Raw genomic sequence first — 9360 nt, 5'->3', positions numbered from 1 at the left:
TAAATCCAGATTGTGAAATAAAGGGGATACCCTGCCCACCTGCTTTTCCCCTGGAAATTCCTCCCTATCATTTTATAAGATCCCCCTTCCTTCACTACCAGCTTAGCACCATCATCACCACCTAAGACCAGAGAAGCTGTAACTTTTACAAAGGACCAGAACTGGAAGGGCATGGAAAGTGGGTCATCAATCCCCGAAAGACAGGCAGAGAAGAGAAGCCGAAGAACCTGGGGAAGGTGGGGACAGGAGGACTCTGGAGATAGTGGGTTCTGGAAACGCAGGGAGGACTGTGGTTTACAAAGGTAGGACTGATCACAAGAGTCAAATCCTGCAGACCAGTCACGTCAAATCAGTGCAGGCCCTCTGAAATTTTTGTGGCATTGAGGTACTGTAAGAATGATTGTGCAGATTCAAACAGTTTGAAATGATCTTCATAATGAATGGGAAAATTAGGATTGTTCCACGACCTTCACACATTTTTCTTGAGATATGAAAAACATCATCAGTTATAAGTATAAAGAAATGAAAGAATAAAACTAGTGTTATTTAGGACAGTGTCATTGAACACATCAGAAATGCTGATGAAGTGCTTTGTGTCTTTGTAGAAACCTTATCAAGAATAGCTTAAACAGTGCTCATCCTCTTGTCATGAGACTCAGGATAAGCCGTGGACATCTTTCCATGGTGTGGTGAATTGTTGCAATCCTTGCAAAGCTTGGATCAGCTTCCAGCATTTTATTCTTTGCATGCTCAATGGTTATGAATTATCTCCAATAGTTCATTAAATGTTGCATTTTTTGCTGGCATTTACTTCCTCTGGGCTGGCTTCATCTTTTTCATCACAACCATTTTCCTCTGTTGTGTGAATAAGCCAGTCTTCCCTGAGCTCCTCTGTCAGCGTGTCTGAAACTTCTTGAAAGGCGGCAGGGTCACTCATCCCAGAGTCAGCTGTTTCTTTTTAGATTTCTTTTATTAAAGTAAAGCTGATTTACAATGTTGAATTCACTTCTGCTGTACAGCAAGATGACTCAGTTACACATGTATTACATTCCTTTTCATGTTCTTTTCCACGATTTATCACAAGATATTGGGGTTCCCTGTGCTGTACAGTAGGACCTTGTTTATCCATGCGATATGTAATAGTTTGCATCTGCTAATCCCAAACTCCCAGTCTATCCCCTACCTCAGCCCCTTCAGCCCTTTCTTCTCTAACTCCACTTACACAGATTCAGGTTCACTTCCCATATGATCACTTTTTATTTCTTTGATATGCACCTTCCTTTTTGGTGACCGGCTTCCTCTTTCGACTATTTGTTTTTGTGAAATGTCATGTGGGTTTACGATGGGAGACAAGGAAGCAATACAATGACACACTCTGCTGTCAAAGGAAGGTTGTAGCCATTGTTGTTCAGCCTCTAAGTCATGTCTGACTTGATGACCCCACGGACTGCAGCACGCCAGGCTTCCCTGGCCTTCACTGTCTCCTGGAGTGAGCAAACTCATGTCCATTGAGTCGGTGTGGGGCGCTGAATAACCCACCAGGGACCAGTCACCAACAGACTCTGAAAGAAGTGACATCGTAAAGGAGGCTCTGATTCCGTTTTTTGATGTTTGAGTACTGACATCTTTTCAGCCTCACCCCTGCCTCCTGCCCTGGTGCCCCATGTCCGGGCAAGTGATAAGAAACTCTGGGCCCTCCCTCTTGTGGAGCTGGTGGGAGATTCAAACCACGCAAGTCCCTGCCACGTGCAGGAAATGTCACCCTAGCCACTCTCCCTGACCCCTACCCCAGCACAACAAACCCTGAGCCCATCTCCTTCCCCCTGCTCTCAAGTCATTTTCAAACTATGGAGCTTAGAAGACCCACCCTGTACTCCCTGGAATGCTCTGATTATGTCAATGTCAAGCATGCCTTCTTGGTGTGTGCATGGCGTCACTGATCTCGGCATCCAAACCACACTCTGGGGCAATCTATCCCTGTTCCTCGGAGTGTCCACAGCAGACATGATGGTCACTGGTTACTGAGCACACCTGGTGCTTATGTAACGCCCTGAAGAGCTAGCTGTGAAGTTTGTGCATTTTGCAATCACTCGTAGTTAATACACCATGGTCATAGAAACTTGAACTGTTGGTGTTGGAGTTATTTAATAACTGAAGTTATTTAACTAAATTGATGTAACCAAAGTTCCTGCTTATCAGAACCATACTGAAGGGGCTGTTTTGAAAAGCTTTCATCACAGTGAGGGTGGGAATCAGATTGCATTGTTTTTCTCCATTAACTGAACATGGATTTTTGTCCATGGACTCACATTGTTTTGTGAACCCATCTGTTCCAAGTAGAGTTTATCCAAGCATCAGGATCCAGGGGGAATGTTGGTTTGTCTGAGTCACTCACTCAGATTCATTCTCCTTGTCAGTTCAGTTCAGTTCAGTTCAGTTCAGTCACTCAGTTGTGTCCGACTCTTTGCGACCCCATGGACTGTAGTACACCAGGCCTCCCTGTCCATCACCAACTCCTGGAGTTTACTCAAATTCATGTCCATTGAGTTGGTGATGCCATCCAACCATCTCATCCTCTGTCATCCGCTTCTCCTCCCGCCTTCAATCTTTCCCAGCATCAGGGTTTTTTCAAATGAGTTAGCTCTTCGCTTCAGGTGGCCAAAGTATTGGAGTTTCAGCTTCAACATTAGTCCTTCCAATGAATATTCAGGACTGATTTTTAGGATGGACTGGTTGGATCTCCTTGCAGTCCAAGGGACTCTCAAGAGTCTTCTCCAGCACCACAATGACATATGACCAATCTCTGGCCAAAGAGACACGCAGGGAAATCTTCAGGAAAATAGAGCATCCAGTTAAAAAGTGCTTTAAGAAAAGACTCAAGGAAGAGCTCACCCTGCAGATGCGGGACCTTGAAGCTTAAGCTTTATGACTTACAATAAGTCTGTAGCTGCAGAAATACCAGCGCTGCAATTTTATAATTTATTGTGTTACTTGCTCAGCCATGTCCGACTCTTTGCAACCCCATGGACTGTAACCTGCCAAGATCCTCTATGCATGGGATTCTCCAGGCAAGAATACTGGAGTGGGTTGCCATTTCCTCCTTCAGGGGATCTTCCCGAGCCAGAGATCAAACCCACAGCTCCTGCAACTTCTGCATTGGCAGGCAGATTCTTTACTGTCTGAGACACCAGGCAAGCCCACAATTTTATAACCAACCTCAAAGTAAGCTTTTCCTCTTCTTTACTCAATTAAGATGACTCAATAATTTAAATATGAATGTATAAAACATGTATACACTAAAAAGAATCTGTTTCATATTTGGGAATTCTGTAAAAGATTTTGACAAGAAAGAGTGTGAAATTTATTGTGGGAATAACTGATAGAGCAAAATCCGGGAAGCAATGGGAGGGTGTGGTCCCAGGGATGCAGGGCTCAACTCAACTCTCTGTGGCTGGAATGAGGTCACATGCCCATTCTGATGCCAGTCTTGATTCTGGAAATAGGTCCACCAGTGAGGGGACATGGTCAGTGTCCATGAATCTCTAGGGGAGGGCTGGACACCCAGATGAAATTGGGGCTTTGCCAGCAAAGAAGAAGGGAAGAATGGATGTTGGGTCACTCCCCAACCGATAAGTTTCAGCCTCAGACTCAAAGCACATGGTTAGCCTCCTTCCACACCTGTGTCCTGTCTGTCTGAGATCCGCTCTGGCCAGTCCATCCTCTGAAAAGGCCTGGCCTGCGTGACTGTCTGCCTTCCTTCTGTTCCAGGCTTCCCCTCTCGTCGTCCCAGGCTCCTGGCTGGGATCCCTAACTCTGACCCCACAGTGAGGTGGAAAAGAGCAGCTTGAGTGGACAGAAAGGCCCCGTTAAGATGCGGAGATGGAAGTGCTAACTCAGCATGTGTTCTGGGACCAGTGAACAGGTTGGGAATTTTGGAAGAGGAGACACACTACAGAGCAGATAGATCGACCCACTTATTCAGTACACTTACGTCGAGCACCTGCCGTGGGCCTGCTGGTGTGTGAGGTCTGGGGGCTGTGATCCTGGACAAGATGACCACGCCAGTCTCTGGGCAGACGTTCCCAGAGCCCTCTCCAACCCTCCCTGCCGTGCCCGGGAGGTGACCTGTTGGGGCCACGTGTCAGCCCCTCCTCCCCTGCCCCCACACCCCGCTCCCTTCCTGGTGGGTTTAGACCATTTGAGACAACAGGAGGAGATCAGAGGAAGGAAGTGAGGGTGCGTTTTTATCCTTAAGTTCTGTCCCTGTTGGATTTCTGCAGGTCACCTCCAGCCCTCTTAATGACACACTGTCTGCATACTTTAGTTGTATCAGTATGTCCATTTTTTCCACATGACAGTATTTTCAGGTGAAACTTTTAGATGTTATCTTTCACTTGACTTGAATATCCTCACCTTTGTGCAAGTGTCCCTCGGAATGCATATCTGTGGGGGTGATGGTGTCTTATTCCTTCCTGACAAAAAGATGGGAAATCTAGACATCTGGGAAGTAACTGACACAGTGCAGTCTACATCAAAATCTTAACACTCTGAATTATGAAAAGAAATGTGTTCACACACATGATGCTTTTAAAGAAAGTCCTGTATAGAGTTTCAAAGGAACAATCTTTGGGTCAAATGTTTTAAATGTAAGTCTTTTTTCTTCAAAGGAGATAAATATAGATGATAGGAGAAGGGGGCGACAGAGGATGAGATGGTTGGACAGCATCATGACTCAATGGACACGAGTTTGAGCAAACTCTGGGAGATGGCGATGGACAGGGAAGCCTGGCATGCTGCAGCCCATGGGGTTACAAAGAGTCGGACATGACTGAACAACAAAGTTGGTTGATAATGAAGTTCGGCTCCACCCAGGGAGTTTGCAAAAATCAGAATTCATTCCGTCATTTAATTAGAAGCTCCGTAATACTTTGTTTCTCACTAATTACTGGCTTTTCTTTTTAAAAGAACGAAATGTGTATGACTCGCCAACCTTCTTTCTTTGCAGAATCCCCTGCCTCCTTGTTACAGGACTGAGCCCCAGGAGGCCTTGGTATGTTGGCCCCAGCTTGTTCATTTCTTCACAGCAGCTGAGATGTGTTAGCTCAGAAACCTGCTGGAACCAAACTCAAATGTTTATACATCCAGTTGTTTTAAACACAGCCCCAGTAAGCAGATTTTTTAGCCATTTAGAATGCACTTGCTTTGCATACCCTGAGAAACTGTGCTTAACATCTTCTCACTAGAGATAAGATAAAGCTTCCAGCAGCTATAAAGACCCCAAGCTGCTGTACCCTTTGGAATTCTCTGCCTGGAGATGTCACCTACCATGTAAACCCTGTCTCCTTGGTGGAGTTTCCTCGCCCTCCTCGGGCACAGGAGCCTCAGGGTGGTCCCAACCCCAGGGACTCCCCAGTGCAGACGTGTCCAAGCAGAGTCTGTGTGGGCTACTGCCACCTGGTGGTCATGTCTATTTCCTTGCTCAACCCTGAAATTTCTTGAACCTTCTTACAGTCCTCTGTCCAAAATCTATCCTCTATTTTTCCTTGAGAAAGTAAAAATTCGAACCAGGACAGCACATTCAGGGTCCCCCAGTTCAGAAACTGAGACCCACAGGGTGGCTTCCAAGAGTCTGTGCAGGTGGCCTTGGTGACGCAGGAATGCCCAGGACAGCACTCTGGGCTTGGCGTCTCAGATGGGAGCCCAAAGGTAGATTTCAGCTGGAAGAAGATGCTTCAAAAAGGTGAGGCTTGGCTCAAAATTGGAACCCAGAGAGGGGCTTGGAGGTTATTGCTGTTTAAATTCACAGACGAGGCAGCAGTCACATTCCTGGTCCTCTCATTCTGGAAAGCCCTGCTCTGTGGGGCCCGCAGGCTCTTCTCCACGTTTTTGGCTCAGCTGCTTCATTCTCTGTGTCAACAGGCAGGTGTGTTTCTCTGAAGTGATGGGCACATGTCACAGGTGGTCTCAGCAGCTTGATTCTGGGTGGCACCCTCAGCTCCTGTGCCTGAAACCAGCTTATCTGGAGTCTCCAAAAGAGGGCAACTGACCCACCCAGCTGGGTCCAATGTCCAGAAGGTGTAACAAGAGCTGCGGCTGGTGGTGAGCAGGGTCATGTGTGCAGGGTGGGCTCTGTGGACCCTCCCCCTGATCCAGTGGAAATGCCCAGGAGGAGGGACCGCCAGACCCAGGGGGAAGGCAGGCAGCCTGGGGAGTGAGCAACCCACAGAGATTCAGGTGTAAGGACCAGACAAGGCCAGCAGAGCATGGCCCTCTGGGCCGGACCACACTTCCCATCTCCCCTCCTCTTGGCTGGCAAACGGACATGGAAAGGACATGGCTCCACCAGCTTACCCCCAAAGCTGGATACCACTAGACATAAGAGAAATTGGTGATGACTTTAACCATCACCAGGGAGCAGGACTGAGCTCCTCACACAATCACACACATGTACACAATGTGCACAATGCAACACACATAGAAACACAACCACACACATGTACACAGAGGCAATACATGTACACACAATCACACATGTACACACACCACACATGTACACACATGTAAAACACATGAACACACAGTACAGAAACCACATGACATATCATTATGCATATTTACACATGCACATAAAACACATGTACACACAACCACACAGGTACACAGGTCACACCAAAGCACACACATATATACACAGCCACAGATGCACACACCTGTACACACAATCACGTGTACACACATACACATTTAGATGTAGGCACAAGCACACACATATGCACGCATGAATGCATACATACATGCACAGAGAGAGCCTCTCAGCTGTCATTTTTGTGATTCCCCTTCCCTTTTAAATACAGTACCGTTATTTTTACTTTTATTTTAAGCACAGATAAAATGCACACACACGGGTGTGGAACGGAAACACCAGTGTGCTTTTTCTGCACCTCTAAGAGTGGATGCAGACCCCACATGTAAATGAGGACAGTCCTAGGTCCCTGGAAAATTTCACCTAAGCAAGTGTGCATGCCTGCACGTGTGCTAAGTTGCTTCAGTTGTGTCTGACTTTGCAACCTCATGGACCATGGCCCGACAGGCTCCTCTGTCCGTGGGATCCTCCAGGCAAGAATACTGGAGTGGGTTGCCATGCCCTCCTCCAGGGGATCTTCCCGACCCAGGGATCAAACCCGCGTCCCCTGCGTCTCCTGCATTGGCAGGCGGGTTCTTCACCACTAGCGCCACCTGGGAAGCCCAAGTGTAAGCGCTTCTTTTCAGAAAAGGAAATAGCGAGTTATTAAAGACAATGTAAAGATATTAACTATTGTACTGACTTTCAGATGACAGAACTGACAGGCTTTGGTAAACAAGGCGAATTTAGTTTTAGGATGTGGGCCAGTCACAGGGAAACTCAGAAAGGCCACGTGGACCTTGGAGAGGCCTCCAACGCTGTCAGGCCCCTCCCACCTCACCTAGGCCCCACTCTGGGTGTTCATTTCAGGGCTTATCTCTTATTTCGCTCTGTTCCCAGTTCCCAGAGGAGGAAGGGGGCTGTTATCTGCTGCTCCCAGAAAGAAAGCGTATAAACTTACATCTCTTTGTTCTGTTGCCAAATTCACAGGGATCCCCTTGACTTTCTTGGCTCCTTGGGGCTCCATCTTTAGACCACGAAGAGGCACAGAGGACGCTGCATCACCAAGGAGCCCGGCGGCCGTGATGTAACTAGATTCACAGATGGGAGGCTGATTCTCGGAAAGTGCGGACAGGTGGTTGAGATGCTGGGGGCGGTGAGCTGGGGAGACCAAATTACAGCCCTCCGCTTCCGCAAACAGGCAACACAGAGGGGGAAAACCTATAATCACACCATTAAAGATAATAGTTGGAACATTTGAATGCCATTTTCTTTTTCTCACTGAGAAAGGGCACTTTCTATTCAGACTTTAAGAAATAGGGATAGAATAATCAGAGTAAAGTTTTTTCTTTTAAACATTTTTGTGTATTTTCTAAATTCTCAAGCGTTCACTTTTATAATCTAAAAAAAAAACCCCTATATTTAAAAATGAGAGGTATTTCAAGAGAGAGCCAAGTTTTCTGAACACTTGTAACTTGTGTTACCAGTACATGAATCATGCATAGAACATATGACTCATGAATTGCCATCATGAAATAACTTTATCTGTCGTTGTTCTTTTAAATTTCTCCAGTGGAGCTAGCTTTTCTCTGTGCCTGGGTAAAAGCTGGGGAAGCCAAGCAGCATTCTGACTTCTGGAAGTCACTTTGGTCATGCAAGTTGTCTCAATACATTTCCAGAGGCCTGCAATTTTCTAAACTCAAACTTGACATCATTGAGGTGTCTCTTCTCTAGCAGGTGGGAAGCGTGCTGGTGGGGAAAGGGTGACAGTTTCTCAGCATCAATCCTAAAGGTCAGCATCTTTGTCTGGAACCTCAAGTTGGCCTGTGTTCTTTCTCATCTTAGGGTCTCAGCCCAAACCTGCAATTTTATACTGTATTATACAGAACCCACCTGCCAATGCAGGAGACTCAAGAGACATGGGTTCCATCCCTGGGTTGGGAAGATCCCCTGGGAATTGAGGAATGGAAAATGTCAACCTGCTCCAGTGTTCTTGCTTGGAAAATCCCATGGACAGAGGAGCCTGGTCGGCTACAATCCATAGGGTTGCAAAGAGTCGGACACAAGTGAGTACACACACACACACGCACACTCACATACACTTCAAATTGACCCCCTTTTCTCTCTTCTTTCTTCTCTCTCTCTTTCCTTCCTTCCTTCCTTTCCTTCCTTCTGGCTTGCAGGATCTTAGTTCCCTGACTAGGGATCAAACCCGTGCCCTTGGCAGTGAAAGTGTGGAGTCCTGACCACTGGGCTGTTAGGGAATTCCCCCTTTTATTTCTTTAATTTTAAAAAGCAGATATAGATGCACCCTTACAAGCTGCTTTTAGTCTAGAAAAATGTTAAAAGCAAACTGACTTGGTTGTTAGTTGGTCCATCCATCCTTGAACATTGGACAGCTGAGGGCTGCATCCTGTGGTGCTTCAAACTGGAAGTGAGCATGCCTGTAATGTCTGCACTCTGGGGTTTAAAAAGGAGTACATTGAAACTGGCGACCCACTCCAGTACTCTTGCCTGGAAAATCCCATGGGTGGAGGAGCCTGATAGGCTGCAGTCCATGGGGTCGCTAAGAGTCGGACATGACTGAACGACTTCACTTTTACTCTTCACTTTCATGCATTGGAGAAGGACATGGCAACCCACTCCAGTGTTCTTGCCTGGAGAATCCCAGGGACGGAGGAGCCTGGTGGGCTGCCGTCTATGGGGTCGCACAGAGTCGGACACGACTGAAGCGACTC

Source organism: Capricornis sumatraensis, chromosome 21 (genome assembly GCF_032405125.1).
Source record: "Capricornis sumatraensis isolate serow.1 chromosome 21, serow.2, whole genome shotgun sequence".
NCBI classification, from domain to species: domain Eukaryota; kingdom Metazoa; phylum Chordata; class Mammalia; order Artiodactyla; family Bovidae; genus Capricornis; species Capricornis sumatraensis.
Note: the sequence above shows the minus strand (reverse complement) of the source record.